Here is an 18,508-nt window from a genome sequence, read left to right on the forward strand (position 1 = left end):
TAGAAAGAACAAGAGAACAACATTTACTTGTCAGGTGATGGCATCACAGCCAGTTCACAACACTAGTTATCAAGGTACACAAACCAGCACACATTACAATGAGAAACAATATCAACATAGACATCATATTGCTGGTCATGACTACTCTGTGCCACAAACATCAGCCATCAGCGTAAAGCCAACAACAGGCAGCAGTCAAAAAGCTCCTCTAGGCCTTTTCACTACCATCAAAGACAGCAGACAATGTCACTGTTGTACAATGTCACTCACAGTCAAGGGCAGTAGTTGCTGATGAGCTGTTGACGCAGGTCGACACCTTCCTCCTCTCCACTATCGTCGTCACTGGACATGTGTGGGTTTGCAGGGGGAGGCATCTGCTGCTCATCATCATCCAGGAGCAGGGGGATCTCTTTGCCCAAGGCCAGGTTGTGGAGCATGCAGCATGCCACTATGATCTGACACACCTTTTGGGGAGAGTAGAGTAGTGCACCTCCGCTCTTGTGCAGACACCGAAATCTAGACTTCAGAAGACCAAAAGTACGCTCCACCACACGACATGTCCTCCCATGTGCATCATTGTAGCGGACTTCACCAGGGGTCCTGGGATTCCTCCGTGGGCTCAGCAACCAAGGCCGGTTGAGATACGCAGAGTCACCTAGGTGTGAGATAGACAGACCAATTTTGTAATATAAACAGTAGCTGAGGACAGCTTGTCTCATATACAGCACACTACTTGACTCTGCGTACTAACCAACAAGCCACGCATGCTCCGGATGCAGATTTGCCATCAGCTGTGGTATGATGCTGTTACGCAGTATGTAGGAGTCATGTGCTGATCCAGGAAATCTGGCACAGACATGGGAGATTATCATATCCGCTTGGCATACCACTTGCACATTAATGGAATGGAAATCCTTCCTGTTCCTGTATATGTGCTCACGTGCCTGTGGTGGAACCAAGCAAACATGTGTGCAGTCAATGGCGCCAACAACATTAGGGATGTGGGCAAGGTAATAAAAATCACCCTTCAGAGCTGCCAATTCATATCTCCTGGGTAAATGGATTTAGCGGTCCTTGCATATCATCATTGCGACTGGACATCACGTAGCACCATGCTGAACATTGGTTGAGACATCCCACCTGCGCTCGAAACTGTGTACTGGAACAAACCAGTTGCAAAGAAATGCAGGGCCGTCATCACCGTACATGTTGGTGTCAAAGCAGTCGGAGAGGTTCTGAGAAGCCTCAGATGGGGCTTCAACTGACCACATAGGTCTTAAAGGGTTGGTCGATCCAAACAGAATTTACGTATGATGTCCTCACCCTCCATGTCCGCCAGCAATGTGAATGGACGATGCACATTTGGTCGCCTCCTACATAAAATAAAAGGGGACACATGTCAATTCAATTCCCCTGTGAGATGTGTCCAACATCTTACGTCTTGACTGACACAGGGCCAACAATGACTGGCCTGAAATAACAGCTTACAGCACAAGTCACATGCAGAGACATCTTGATCTAAAGTAGTTGTACACGTGTTCAGTATTTACATACTGAGTACCCCAAAAACAGATTCAGACTCTGTGACTGTAAAATGGTACATTCTGACATCTTGTTTCACCAGCCCTGAGAGTAGTTGAAACAACACTTGTCTGAAACAGCAACACTGCTGGCTTCTATGTAGCTGCTGTACCTGCCATATGGTCTTGCATGAGTCGGACAGGGCACACATTAACAACACAATGAGCACAGTGTGAATATAAAGATCAACTTTCAACATGAGTTCAGCAATCTACACAGTGAAATAGGCACATTATGTAGTTAGTCCATCATTACTGTGGGTTGATTAGCCTTCTCACACATTGACATGTTTTCAAATTTGAGAGTCCATTACACAACAGATCTGTGTACATGCACACAAACATCATAAGTGACATGTGAGGGAGTACATGCCAATGCATGTAATCCTGTGCACTGACATGGCATGTGTAGTCATCAGTGAGTTAAATGTCACACTAGAATTGAATTTAACAATCTGGTGGCATGATTCATTGTAAGTGTCTACTGTTCATTGATGAAAACTGGCCATTGCCATTGCGACAGCAAGATGTGTCCATAGGTGCCGTAAGCGTGCATCGCCACCAAAATCACGGGCATTGGCACCAATTGAAAAATGCCAATTTGCGGTAGCCACCGCCTGGGCCCCGCGTTGTGACACCGCCAATGCCCATGCCCCTTCAGCCGATTGGAACCACGATCGCGGTAGAGAAATACACATTTGAAAATTGAGGTAGGTGTGCTCCGCTACCACAGGCCCGGTCATTGGGGACAATTGAAAGATGCACGATTGCGGTAGCGACCTGCTGGGCCCCCAGGTCTGACATCGCCAATGCCCATGCCCCTTCAGCCAATGGAACCGCGATCGCGGTAGTGGAATACTCATTTGAAACCCGCGGTAGGCGTGCTCCGTTACCGCGGGCCCGCTCATTGGGTACAATTGAAAGATGCACAATTGAGGTAGCAACTGCCTGGGCCCCACAGGGTGACACCACCAATACCCATGCCCCTTCAGCCAATGGGAACCACGATCACGGTAGTGGAATACACATTTGAAACCCACGGTAGGCGTGCTCCGCTACAGCGGGCCCGGTCATTGGGAACAATTGAAAGATGCACGATTGCGGTAGCGACTGCCTGGCCCCTGTGGTGTGACACCGCCAATGCCCATGCCCTTTCAGCCAATGGGAACCGCGATCGGTAGTGAAATACACATTTGAAAATCGCGGTAGGCATGCACCGCGGGCCCAGTCATTGGGTACAATTGAAAGATACACAATTGCGCTAGCGAGCGCCTGGGTGCTGCGGTGTGACACCGCCAATGCCCATGCCTTTTCAGCCAATGGGAACCGCAGTTGTGGTAGTGAAATACACATTTGAAACCTGAGGTAGGCATGCTCCGCTACCGCTGGCCTGGTCATTGGTTCAATTGATAGATGCACGATTGCGGTAGTGACCGCCTGGGCCCCGCGGTGTGACACCGCCAATGTCCATGCCCCTTCAGCCAATGGGAACCGCGATCACGATACTGAAATACACATTTTAAACCCACGGTAGGCGTGCTAGCTACGCTACCGCGAGCCCTGTCATTGGGTACAATTGAAAGATGCATGATTACGGTAGCGACTGCCTGGCCCCCGCGGTGTGACACCGCCAATGCCCTTTCAACAAATGGGAACCGCGATCGGTAGTGAAATACACATTGGAAAATCGCGGTAGGCGTGCACGTCCTGGTCATTGGTTACATTTGAAAAAAGCTGACCTGGAACACCAATTGCAGCAGCTGAGTACCACTGAAACAACCCCAGGAGGCTATATATGTCTGTGAGAGAGCCATACATTTCCACTGCATCTAGACACTGCTACCTGCCATTCTTCATCCCCAACTGCTGCTGTTACTGTCTCCTGGACCCAGTGATGGCGAGAACTGAGAGCATCAGGGCCCGTCCCTTCACCCCAGAGGAGCTGGAGGTCCTGGTGGACGAGGTGCTTTCACAGTATGGGAGGCTATATGGTGCTCCAGATGCACTGGTAAGTGTTTCAGAGTGAAAGTTTGAGAGTGCAAAGAGTGCTCACACGATGTTGCTCTGCAGTAGTATGTGCCTGTGGGTGCACATTAATGTGAATGCATCCTCATTTTTCACATACCATGCTCCATACATGGCCTAGTAAATATTGCGCTTGAGTATTTGGGGATGATGGTAACATGGACATTTCTACAGCCCTTCTGCAGCAATAAAAATACAAAAGCAGGTCTGACACTGAGTAATGTAAGTGTGATACACTGCCTAGCATGCTGACTTCATGTCAATGGGGTGTGTAGCCTTATCTCCTCAGATCCATGGCTGCATTTAAGGATGGGAAGGACATGCAGTGTATTTGCAGCCATACAGTTACACTGCTGGTTTGGATAGTCAAAGTCAGGAAAAATATTGCCTGTGCTATGTGAAGTCAGAGTTCATAAAGTTTTCACATGCTCATTTGTGACATTTCAAATGTATTTCGTCCAGAGGGTACTAAAGGATGTGTGTACATTTTTCATATTGCCCTCATGGATATGTGTGGATTATGCACAAAATTAAAATACATGAGTGTAACAACCTTGGTGGTAATTCACCTATGACACATCAGAAAAATGTAATTGGGAGATATCATCCGTCCATTGTTTTCATTATGTGTTCTGTGTCACATGTGTAGGCACTGTTTGCCCTCTCATGTTGTATAGGCATGTGAATTTTCTGATGGCCCACATTTCACCTCGGTGTGAGTCATCCTGACCTGCACAGAAGCTGCCCAATTACAAATGGACCCATCAGTAAATGGACTAAGTGAAACATATGTGTTGTCCACCACCCAATTTCTCAATGAGCTATCTTAGGTCTGAGGATTGCACAAGACAGGCCTACATCTTGTGAGAAGAGTGTGAGAATGTAAGATCATTTCCCTAAATGTGACCTCCATGACACAGGTAGCCATTCACTGGCCCAGGACATTGAGGGGTGTGTAGTGTTGGACACAGTGAGTCTGCCCCCGACACATAATTTCAAATGCATTGTATATCATGCTCACTCACATACTGCATCACAGATGAGGGCCTTCTTCACAATGGTTTCTGTGCTGGCACTCTGCATGTGTATGAGATGGCCATTTACTGTGTCCATCATCATACATGTATAACATTCTATGAGATTATTTGATGCAAATGTACTACGTGTCATGCTGTATGGGCTCTGCTCAACATTTATGTATTCGTGTGCTCTGTTTTTTCATGCTCCTGTACTAACACACAGTGGTACATAACACAGTGTCACTGAAACTTCCTATTCTTGTCTCCCATGCCTGCAGCTTAAAGTCCACCAGCTTAAGCCATATGGAGGGCCATTGCATGCAAGGTGCGGGCTCTGGGTGTCTCCAACTGACTGCACACACACTGTCACAAGACGTGGGATGACATCTGTCGGCTGAGCAAAAACGTGGCAGAGATGACGCTAGGGCTGCTCCCTCGGACTGGAAGGTTGGCGCACAGGAGCATGACACCACTAATGGCCCGCATCTTGACAGTGACACAGCCAGAGCTGGATGGACGTTTGAGGGCCCATCAGCAGCAAGTTGGGGGTGAGTGTTCTGCGAAGGATGACTTTAGGTGTGAGTGACTGCATGTATCCCAACCCTGAGCTAGTGCGGAGCTCAGTGATGTTTCGAGTGTGAACCAATGACTTGTTAGTGGCCTGTTGAGTGCAGCTGTCATGCATTTTCGCTACATGTACTTTCTAATTTGTTTAATACAATGGGCCTTGGCATTGCAAGATGACATGTGGCCTTCTGACATCTGCTGCATTATGGGTGTCATAGACATTACCGGGCAGTGAACAGCAGTGTGCATCATCTCAGTGTACTTTTGTAGATGTGTGCAGTGCTTAACTTGGAAATTGTGAGAACTACACATCTGACACCAATGTGCAAGTGTCGTTGTGCTTCAAAGCACAACATAAAGCACATGGCCATTGCAAAAGGACATTTGGGTATCAGTATCTGTGTTGTTTCCTTAAAGTGACTCCATATGTGACAGAGACAACATGTTGAGATGTTTATCTTTCTCACCTACAGGCATGTAGGTATGCTTGCAGAGATTAGTATTAGAGGTTTCAAGGAGGCACGGGGCAGCTATCTGGCTGTGTAAATGTCACATGGGGCATTGATGTCTACTATGCATGTTTTCATGCATCTTCGGAGGATTGCGTTAAGGATGCACATGCAGACTGCACATGGTGGTGGGCAACATGGGGGCACCATTTCCTAGTTTAGTGCTTTGCTTGCATGTGATGTTTGGGAGTATGGCACTATCCTGAACCTACGTCTCTGTCTGAGGGCACAGAAGGACAGGGGATGGACACCAGTGGTGAAGCTTCTGGTACATGATCTCACTGACACTGATGTGACCAGCCCCTCGGAGGGGGACAGGAGTCTCCTGGGTGAACCATGCCTGAAAACACCAACCGCCACATCATCTGACTCAAACGGTGACTCCTCCATGTTGGCAGACACAGGGAGTTCAAAATCTGCCTCATCTTCCACCACATATCATCCAGTGCCCACCCTCCTGCCTGCTACCACTAATGCTGTCCGTGCCTGCAGCCCTAGGAAGGGTAGAGTGTCCTTCCCCCTAGGCACCGCTGCCCCTGCCACTGTCTCCCCTGCTGCCCTCAGTGTGGAGGCGGTGGACCTTTTGCGCCAGCTGTGTGTGGTTCAGGCTGCTCTCCTGAATGCCTTCCAGGATCATGACAAGAAGTTGGCACAAGTAGTTGCCTTCATGGAGGGCATTCATTCTGACGTGGGTGGGCTACACAAATCTGTCCAGTCTTTGTCATCCACAGTGACGGCAGCCATTCAGCTGTCACAGGCTCCCAGTCTAGCTCAAGTCCCTTCAGCAACTACCCTGCCAGTGGCACCACCTGACGAGAGTGCCCATATGCCACAGCCCTCAGGCACCAAGTCCTCCACACGCAGAATACGACAGCAGCACTCCAAGCGGCCCAGAGCACAGACACCATCCCAAAACACAAAACAGACACACAGGAGTGCAAAGGCAAAAGCCCTTCACGTGACACTCAGGGGCATCAGGCTAAGAAGCAGGCCTCAACCTCACAATCCTCCAAATCACCCCCATCCAAGGGCCCTCCCATCCCCACACCTGCTCCCACAGACAAACAAACAGTTGCCCTGTCAGCTGTGATCCTGGTGCCTGCAAAGACTCAGCACAAACACCTCTCTAAGACAGATTCACCGTCAACTCCCACCCACACCCTTGTGAAGCTGGGATTGGAGAGCAAAGTGGGGGGTTAACCTGGACAACAGTGGATGGAGGGGAAAAGGCAAGGCCACCCCAAGCGTACCACCAGAACCAGCAAATCCCCACAGGGAGAGCCACCTACACCTGATACACCTTTGGTGGAGAGTGAGGCTGTTGTGCTCACCTCACTTCCCACTCCGGCCAAGACACTTGTGGGCTATCGAATCCCCAAGAAGTTGAGACCCAGCACTCAACATTCACCCTCACACACTGTGCCTACATGCAGCATGTCTCCACCTCCCTGTGCCACCACACCACCCGGTCCAAGCAGCCCTCAGGCTCCCTCAGCCATTGAAGCCTCTACCTCAGCTGGTCCTCTCTCTCCCAGGTCCTGTCCTCCAACTAACCCCGACAATCAGCCACCTCCCAGTTCAAATGACAGCCAAATCTGAGGCAAAAGTCCCCCTCCCAAAACCATCTCTTCCACAGCGGTGCCTGGACTGCCCATTTGTATCTCCAGAGCTGCGGTGATGCCCATGGCAGTGGACAGTGTTACCTATTCCCTGTGCAGTTTCTCATGCACACATGTGCACACCGGAACTATGGACTGGCCAATGGGCTTGCTGTTTGTCACTTTGTGTGCCCATTCCATGTGCAGTATCTCATGCACACATGAACAGACTTTGAATTTGGACTGGCCAATGGCCTTGCTGTTTGACACTTTGGATGCCCATTCCCTGTGCAGTTTTTCATGCACACATGTACATACTTTGATTTTGGACTGACCAATGGCCTTGTTGTTTGCCACTTTGGATGCCCACTCCCTGTGCAGTTTCTCATGCACACATGCACATACTTTGATTATGGACTGGCCAATGGCCTTGCTGTTTGCCACTTTGGGTGCCCATTCCCTGTGCAGTTTCTCAAGCACACATGTACATACTTTGATTTTGGACTGGCCAATGGCCTTGCTGTTTGTCACTTGGGTGCCCATTCCCTGTGCAGTTTCTCATGCACACATGTACGTACTTTGATTTTGGACTGGCCAATGGCCTTGCTGTTTGTCACTGTTGATGCCTATCTGGGTCTTATGTAATAAAGACAGTTACACCTGTTGTTTGCTTTGTCAATGTCCTTGCTAAATAAAATGTGATCTGTATGGGTATGGTTGCTGTGTGCCACTTTAACATTGCCAATAGCTTGTTTGACATTTTCAGAGTTTGCCAGAGGTGACAGGCACTTTTGTTCTTGTTGACTCTGAGGCTTGAGGGTGCAATGATGGTTGTTTGTGATGGTCCACTGTTATCCTAATCATTCTATGGTCAGGTTTGCTAAATTGTACACATGTCATGTTAGGATGCAATACCACAACAGAGGTGAATTCTATCCACAGGATTACTTGCGGGGTGGCCAGGGTCCATCATATCTGTGTGATCTTTCTAGATGTGTGTACAACTGTGTTGATGTGTGATCTTCTTTTGTGTGCCTGTCTTCATAGTCACATGGGTACAGTTGAATGTGTGAACTTGAATAGTCATATAGTGTGAATGGGCTATCATTGTCAGTAGTGTTGAGGTGTGTGTGTCCCTGCAATGCCAACTACACACATGTATGATCCAGGTAATGAGTGCCTGTTTGTTTAAATTGTCAGCCATGTGTTTCAGATTGTGGGCACATGTGGGAGTTGTAGGTTGGGTCCTGTGCAGTGTGTGGGTGTGTCCTTGCACTCTTGGGGGACACCTACTTGTTGTTGCTGCCAGTTGTGAGTATACAGAGTGTGTGACAGGCAAGTCTGTGTTGTGTTTTGTTGATCAGCCGTGTGTCTTGTTTCTGCTTGAGCTCACTGTGCAGACCTGCTCAGCCACACTGACATTATTTTTGAATTTTCTCATGCATTGCTATCACTTGACCCATTTCTGGCTCCAGTATGGTATGTGGTAAGTGGAGTCATACCATCTCCTATATGTGCTTCTGATGCCTACACATTGGGAGTTATTCCTCTATGTGTTTGTGGACTGTACACTCCTCACCTGTCCACTACTGATGTACACGCCACTTCAATCTCAAGTCTTCCACCCCATGCCTTGCCAATGTGTGAGCCTCCCCACCACTTGATAGTGTGACACTATGCTGTGTGAGGATGATCTGTATACAGGACCAATGTGCCACTCAGGACAGTCTCATAATTAGTTTGAGGATATTTTCTTCTACTGGTTTGCAGTCATGGTTGCTCATGTGCAGTGCATGTGGTTGAGCATCACAGTCCTCTAGTCATGTTGTTTGCATCTGGGTTTCCATGAGATGTGCATCTGTGGGTGAAGGCTAAGATGTATGTGTGTTTGCTGAGGTACTGCTACCCTTCCTGCTGATTTGTGTTGTGGGAGTTCATGGTGTGGCACTCAGATATGTGTGCTACTGGTTTTGTAGTTGTGTACACACTGCTTGGTATGCATGCAGTGCTGTCAGTGTATGTTGCCTTGTACTTGCTTGGTGTGCATCCCCCTGATGTCCAGCTGAGTTTGCAATGTGATGGATTGTTTTGTGCCTCTGTTGTGTTGTTCTTGTGGATGTATGCAGTGTTTGGCCTGTGTTGGCTCTTTCTGCTGATAGGTGCAATGTGTGTGTGATGTTCTATTAGCATGACATTGTGTGTGAGTAGTTTGTGCATTGTGATACAGTCATATGTGTGTTTCACGTGTAGTGTGCAGTTCTTGTGTGTATGTCACATGCAGCAATGTAGATTCATGTTCATGGACTTGTTTTGAGGGCACACTAGTGGTCTGTCCTCCCTTTTTGGACCTGTTACTTGTCAGGATTGTGTATGTGCATGCTTGTGGTACACTATGACACCATGTTCACTTGATGACTGTTGTGGTGTGTATGTGTGTGTTAGCTGACGTATCCCCTTAATCCCAGGTATTGTTCATGATTGTTTTTTGATGATGCAATTCTTGTTTGTGATGGTGTATGGTGTCTGTGCATTTGTCCAGAGTGACAATGTTGTGTATTCCTGTTCTGTCTAGGGTCACATTGCCTTTCCACTGTTTGGCTGCACATGGCTGTGCTTGTTGGATTTCTGTGGATGTTGTTTGTGAGCTTTGTGTTTGGCTATTGGATTTGTGTCAGCATTGGTTCTGGCATCCCTGAGTGTGAGTCTGATATTTGTGGATTCACCACAGGGAGTGTGATTGGTTGTCAATGAACTCACAGGACATCATTTGAACCATTATGTGTGTTTCACACAGGTGTTGAGTGTTGCAGGTGTGAGGTGGGTAGATGAGGGGATTGTGTGAAGGTCCTACTTATGTTTGACAGTCAGGGAGTGTGACAATGAGCCATGTGTGTTGTGCTGATGACATACACATGGCAAGTGAGTTGACACAGATGTGTGGCTGGTCACTGTATGACTTCTGAGACTTCCTATCATTCCATCGCCTATGCATGGCTTGCCTTGATGTATCCCTGAGTTGTTGCACAGAGGTCACTTTGGTTTCATTTCACTCACTGTGCCACCCATGTCTGATTTGATGGCCTAAGGGTGTGATGGTATGTTCCTTCTCTTGCATGTGATGTACACATACTATGTGGCTTGCTCCACGGCTTTCCTGCACTGTCCACTTCACTTTTGGCTGGCCCATTTATTGCCCTCCATTGCTGCTGACCTATGGTATGAGTATGTGGCAGAGGGCCAGCGTGGGGTCTTTCTGAGGGACTGGACAGGCAGTGTGAACAGTTCAGTGGATGTTCATATGCAGTGTGAGTCTTCATTATGTAATCATGCTCAGTTTGATTCACATGATTTGAAGGTAGGTGTGAGGAGGAGGGTTGTCCAGCCCCTGAGCTTCTGTGCAGGGTGTTCCTCTTCACCCCCACCTTCCCAGTCAATCTCCCTTGTCCTTAGATGTGTGAGGTGCGAGGTCTGGATACACCTGGATGATTAATTAGGCCGGGGGGCACAGGAGGGGCACATAGCATGTGCCCAAATGGGTGTGTGGTGCATACTGTGGGAAGCGTGAGGGTGGAGCCCAGTGAATCTGGGCGGACTGCCCATGAATGGCGCAGGCCCTGCCTACTACATTGTGCGCAGGTATCCCCGCATCTTCAAAACTTCAGTGACTTTCCCAGGACATTGCAATGATTTTGCGGGTGACACGGATGCAGAGGTGTGGGTTTCTATCAGGAAAGACATGTGTGAGTACACTGGGGGATAAGTTCCTGTCCCCACCAGAGTGTCTGATGTGGACAGAAACCGTATGCCAGCACGGGAGTTGTGTGTTGTGGTTGTATGCGGAGTTGTGTATTTGCGTACCTGCGGCATTGTCCGTGGCGGTGTCTTATTTGCTGGTGGTGGATGAGGTACAGCAGCGGAAAGGCTTGAAGAGCTGGATCCATAGAGTGGCAGGACTGCAGTTTCGCTCTCCAATGTAGTGCTTCCGTTGTCTCCGGGTGGGTGTGATGGGCTGTTTGCGGCATAGTGATTTGTACGGCGGGCGGGATGTCATTCCGCACGGCGGTGTTTTTTTCTATTGGCTCCCTGCGCCGTGGTTGCAGACAGAAAATTTTGGCAGTTCACGTAACTCCACAGCGGACGAAAAATGGGCTATGTTTGCGCATCTTAATATGGCGAACGCGGGGACAGCCGACGTTTTCCACCAGCACCGCAGATGTGCCTCCGCCCGCCATCTTAATGAGCCCCTTAGTTATAATGGCTGAATATTGTCATTTATGATCAGTATCTGGAATCATGTATCTTTGTTTACCCAATCAACAAAGCAGTTTTTGGCCATGAACCTACATTTTTGTCTTCGAGTAGCTCCATTTAGGACTGCCTGGAATCTACTCGTGGGAGTAAAGTAAGCATGTGTGATTTTCAGAAAAGCTATGTGAAATTATACAAAATGCTGATCTGGAATTTTGAAATGTGTTGTGCACAAAATGTGTTTTCACCTCCATTTTGGATGCAAAGACAAATTTCAAGCTTAAAAAAAATGCGATAAATTGCATGCAACGCAAACACAGCCACTCGTGTTTTGTTCATTCATATGGTTCAATTGTTTCCATGATAGGAAACACAATCTCAATTACAAGACATGTGGTAATATCGTAATATCAGGCATGTTGCTTGACAAGCATAATGTGAAATGTGGGAAATTATGCGACATTAGGCTGGAACAATCGAAATGTGGAATAGGCCTAGTGTAATGCATTTACTACTGCATAATTGTACTCTATGACTCCATACAATTAAAATGTAATAAACCCAGAGCAATGTGTGGTATACATTGAGAATTTGTAAACACCCAAAAATGTCTGAGTTTGTGGACATTTGCAAACTCCACTTGGAACTTTTCCCACCCTTTAATCAGAGATGTGTTACAGCAAAGGGGTGGAGTAAATCCTCTTCCTGAACAGTCTGTAGAGAAAGACCTACTCACTGGGGATTTTCTACCTATGGATGAAAGAAAAAATAAAATTGCAATTGCAACATGTCTCAATACCTACATGTACCCAATTCAAAGATCCCTATTCAAAAAATAGAAATGTTTTAAAAGACTGTGGTCATTGCAACACAGCAAGAGAGTGAGAAAGTGGTGGCTAATTTACCTTTCTCGCTTGAGAACCCAACTCTTCCATTTCTCATATTTGTCAACATCTACTCCCCCAGATAGCACTTCTGCACCAATCAGATGCTGGGTACTTTGGTTGAGAGGATCCTCAGACCAATGCTCAGAGTCACCTTGAGATTTACATATTTCGAATCACTTCACATGCCTTTAAAACCTGAGTGTATGACTGTTCATGGCCACTTCACAGTCACTTGGAATGATTCATGGACCACCAGAGAGAGATCACCTCTTAAGGGATACCTTTGATGTATTCCACATATACATACATCAAAAGGTATACATCTAAATATATGTAGTTATCAAGGCACGTATATACATATAAATAGGTCGGGATTCTGGCTACATGATATTATTGAAGCACAATGATTAAGACTTGGTATTCTGGTAGTACACGCTTCTTAGCAGAGCTTGTGGTCCTTGCCCTCAGATATCCATTCACTCCTGACCCATTGACCACATGAGTTAAACTCAAAACAAAAGACCTGAGGTCATGTCCCAGCCCCCCCCACCAATCACTTCATACTGGTCACCACATATAATCCAAATTACAAAGCCTCAGAAAATAGCACACAATTATTCTGATCCCTTGACATACACTCTCAGCATTGGCTGTCAGAGTGGGGCACACCACCCAGATGCAAAAGACACTTTCACTGCCCACGATCATTGATGTACATGCTGCCTACAGACTCATGAATGTGCTTCGCTAGACCACATATGGATGTACTGCCTGGGACAACACAAGCATGATCATACTGGGATCAATTATGCCTATTATTTCCAGTGCCACAATGCACTGTACTGCTTTTGGTAATTGTTGCATATTCCTGGTCCTGTCTATTGATGAATGTACTCTCTAAGAACATTGATGTATGCACTCTCCTTGTGAACAATTATACTGTCTAAAGCCACTAATTCATGCACTGCTTGAGACCACTGATAATCATAACCTACTTGGGCTATTACTTCATGGACATTTTTGTGTTAATAGCCATGTTATTAATCAAATTAGGGGTGTGGGAAATGTGCTTTTGTCTAATTACGGAAGATGTTGACAAAATTACATACAAATGCTTAATCGTTGAAGAAACTCTCTATGGACCGTTCAACGCCCGCCAATTATGTGCTGATTTCCCTGCTAACATTCCCAAACAAGGTCTTAGAGAGAATCATCAACACATTCCTCACTGAAAATCTCAAAGAGCACCAACTCCTCAACACCATTCAGTCTGGTTTCAGACCCAATCACAGAATGGAAACTTCCTTAATCACTTCCACAGATGACATCTGCATGACTCTCAACAGAAGATACATGGTGACCCTCACCTTTCTGATCCTCTCCGCAGAATTTGACAAGGTCTCCCATCTTATCCTCATCCAATGCCAATACAACATTGGAATCCAAGGACATAGAGTCTAATGGACATGCTCCTTCATGACTGGAAGGGTCCATTGAGTCAGTGTGGTACCGTGCATCTCAGATGCCTGCAATCTCATCTGCGGAGTTCCGCAAGGATTCTCCCTGGGCCCAACCCTCTTTAGTGCATGCATGATCCCTCTAGCCAGCACCATCTGCTCTGATGACATTAATGTCCTCTTCTAAGCTGATGGCACTCAACTCATTCACTCTCACACAAACATGAAACCCAGTACCTGGATCAAGGTAAATGCCTTGCCGAATGAAATCGCCCGCTGGATGAAGACCAAGGGCCCGATTCACAAAGGTAAACTTAGACGTTTGGTCTAAACTGAGACCAAACGTCTAAGATTACGACTTTGGAAATTCAGAAATGGCATTTACGATTACTATCTTTATGTCCACACTCGGGCAGAGATGCGGCTTGAGCACGGACATAAAGATACTACTCAGAAATGCCCTTTGTGTATTCCCAAAGTCGTAAACTTAGACATTTGGTCTAATTTTAGACCAAATGTCTATGTTTGCCTTTGTAAATCAGGCCCCAAATGCCTAAAGCTGAACAGTGGAAAGGACGAAATCATGATCTTCAGGAAGAACACTTTACTGCTGGACTCCACCTAGTGGCCAACAGTGCTTGGAATGACACCCAGCCCCACCAACCACATCAAGAACCACGGGGTTGTCAACATCAGCAAACTCGGGCTGACCGCCCAAGTCAATGCCGCCAATGCCTCGTACTCCCATAACTGAAGATGCTAAGGAATAGTTTTAAGTGGCCCCCATTCAGCACCCGGAAAACTGTCACACATGTCCTGGTCACCAGGAAGCTGGACTACGGGAGCACCCTCTATGCCGGCATCAACAAAAAACTCTCCAGAGGAGTACAGACCATTCAGACTTGGCAGTCAGAATCACTTTCAACCTCCCACACCCTCTCACATCACAGCACACTGACTCCCCGTACACCAACAGGCACAATTCAAACTCCTCACCCACACTTTCAAGGTATTACATAAACCTGACCCAGCATACATCAACAATCGCATCTGCTTTCAGAAACTTCCAAGACACCTACACTCATCCAGACTTGTACTTGCACATATCGCAACCATACAGAAACCCAGATCTGGCGGTCGAGCCTTTCTCTACATTGCTCCTAAAGTATGGAAAGACCAGCGGCTACACTTCTTGAATTCCACAAGAAGATGAGGACCTGTTTTTTCCAGTAGTCCCACTAGTCCTTAGGTTATCACTTACTGGAGCTATTGATCTATATTGCTGCATGTGACAAAATAATTTCTTTACTGTCAGTATCCACTGATTTATATACTGTTTGGGACTACTGATGCTTGTAATGTCAGAGCTCATTGGTTTACATGCCTCCTGCGGCCCTGATGCACAAACTGACTAAGGCCAATAATGTAAATATTCTGAGATTATTTAAACTCGTGCTGCCTGAGGTAAATATTGGCTGTTTTGTGGGGGTGATATGTTTTGCACATTTATGTATTTGATTTAGTCTCCTTTGATTCCTCTCCTTTCTTTCTTCAGGGACCCTCTTCTTACCTTCCATCCTCCTCAAGCGTTCTATTTTTCAGTATAGCATCATCTCAGTCTCATGCCCATCTACCTCAATCCTTCTTATTGTAATTCTGCAATTGGCTGATACCTCATTTCATAGATCACAACCTATCCTTTTAAATCCCTATCCCTGCAATCCAACATTATCTAATCTTCACCAGCCTATCTATCCCACCAACCATTCAACTGAAGCCACTTATCCCCCACTATTGATCACAACTACCTGGTATTAATATATAAAAAAGTAACTGTAGTAAATGGGTGCAATTTTCTCGAGAGCACATTACTAATCACAATAACCAACAATAACCACTGGACTAACTACTAACCATGGGTTCTGGAGTAGCATATTTCTCGCCGTAACGCGCTTTGATGCCTCCTCAGGGGTAGTAAGCGCTATATAAATCCAATTACAATTAAAATACTAAAGCAAACATTTGAAGGAGCTAAGAAGAAACTTATTTGTTTAATATTCATTACACATTAAACTCATGCTATGTGTCATGGAAGTGCCACCCACCTACTAGAATAAATTAAAAATATCCCACAGAAGTTCTTAAGCGTGGCAGCATTCCAACTCTTATACTTTTACTACAATCTGACAGAAGCACTGAAAATGCAAGTGACAATGGATTGTACTTTTATCTGCATGAACAACACCCCATGCTGCTGCTGTCTGTAGTGCTGTAAAATGTATGGAAGCTGCAGTGGAGCATCAAGAATTGACGTGAAGTGTCTGAGAATTAGGTAATTGCACTGAACAATACAAGAAAGTGATGGATGGAATGCTCAAATTAGTCTCAGCCACTGGTAATTACCCAGGGCAGCATCCCAGTCCATCAATCTTTTGCAAACCATGCCACCTCAGTTTGGACCCAGCCATATGCAAATAATTCTTGACACTGCTCCAGTGGGAATAGTCCAGTGAGAACTTTCAGGTCAGGTCCTCCTTGAATCGGAATACAAGCAATCCAAGACTGGTTTCATCATTAAAAGGACTCATCAATCGGGTATACCTTGGTTCCAATGGCACTGTGTACACTACAACCACCTCTGGACGTGCACATTCCACCCAGTGTGTCACACAGAAGTACACAAAAGAGTGATAGATGGAATGCTCAATTTAATCTCAGCCACTAGTAATTCCTCAGGGCCACTTCCTAGTGCGTCATTATTTTGCACCTTCATTTGGACTCAGCCATATGCACATCCATCTTGACCCCACTCCAATAGGAGATATAAGAAACATGAAGGAATGAGGTTTATATATGTATATGATAGTTTTTTAACTGAACACATTTTTTGTACTGCAACAGTTTTAATTAACTATGCAAATAAACTACTTGACTTGACTTGACTACTCCAATAGGAACACTTTAGCCCGAACTGCCAGAATAGATGCTTCCTGAACCGGGACAAGCAGCCCAAGACTGGTTTTGCCATTATTTAGGTTAATCTTTTGTCATTTATAACTTGGTTCCAGTGTCACTGTGTATACAGGACTCCGTCTGGGCATACCGGTTTTACGGATGGAATGCTTGAATTAATCTCACCCACTAGTAATTACTGGTGCTGTGCCTCTTCAAAAACCACCACAGTAAGGGCCCTCGTACTACTCATACTACTGTAATTGTTAACTAGCATGCCTCTAAAATATCTTACACAGAGAATTCAAACTGTGCAAAATACAGCAGTAATATTGGTACTGGAACTGAATCAAAAAAATCTCAATATCCAACCATCTCCATAAACTGCAGTGGCTTCTAGCCATAAAACGTTACCTGTTTAAGGCCCTATGTCTATGCCACGGCTATGTTATACGGCGCAAGACAGGAAACTACATGACATCACTTTTCACAGATATACACACTCAAGAACTTTCAGATCTTTGCTCAAACATATGTTGATCATTCTCAGGTTCAACAAATCCAGAATTGGGGGGCCATATGTGATTGATGCCCGTTCCAAATGTATGGAATAACATCCCAGAACAGTTGATACAGCATACTGATTTTGGGCTTTTCAAAAAACATCTCAAAGCCTATCTATTTAATCATAAAATATAGTTGGGCATCAGGCATAATTCACAGGAATTCTTTACTCAGGTTAGACCTGGCAGATGGTTGTGTCGTTGACAACACTAAGACACCTATTTTTGAAGTCTTTATTGCACTCTATAAGTTCTATATGGATTCGTTCATTCAGCAACATAACTTAGGCAGATGTCTGAGTGTTACTTTTGCACATACAGAATATCCTCAAACTCCATATACACACTACATTAATTGTATAGCATGAGCCACATGTTTTTATTTACATAAAATTGTGCAGTCAAAGTGTTTTGCCCATGGTCCTCATCCTATTAGGAGCGGCATACATCCTGTCTCCTCTAATTTCTGCCTAGGGAGTCTCTGTGGTAGGGAATAGATGAGAACTCCGCATGGTAAAACATAGGGAAAAATAAACAAAGTATTTAACTTTAAAAGAATTCTCAAAAATATTTTTATGTTAAATACTAATATTAATTCATTTTATATATTCAAATGCTACAGTACTAATGCAAAAACAACATTTTTTTTTTTTGCAGAGTTTTATATAGCGCGAACTTGACCCGAATCCAATCAGGTATCAGAGCACTTTACATAGCACCAGTTACGTTACATGAGGACACACATTAATTTTTTGTTAGGCACAGGAAGATTAAGTGATTTGCCCAGAACCACAGGATGTTCAGTGTCATTACCGAGACTCGAACCCAGTTCCCCAGGTTTGAGGTTGAACGCCCTAGCCGTTAGGCCAACTCCTCTGCCCTGTAGATTGATGGACAGAATGCAGAACAATGTCATACATTCACCCCAGTAAAGAGATCTGGGCCTAAATCCATCGTTTTTTTGCTCACCATGCCATTCCAGTTTGAACCCAGCCATACGCAAATCAGTTTTGAACCTGTGCTCAATGGGAACTGTCCAGCCCGAACTGCCAGGCCAGGTCCTCCCTGGACTGGAAACAAGCATCCTAGGACCGGTTTTGGGG

This window comes from Triturus cristatus, chromosome 7 (genome assembly GCF_964204655.1).
Source record: "Triturus cristatus chromosome 7, aTriCri1.1, whole genome shotgun sequence".
In the NCBI taxonomy this organism is placed as follows: Eukaryota; Metazoa; Chordata; class Amphibia; order Caudata; family Salamandridae; genus Triturus; species Triturus cristatus.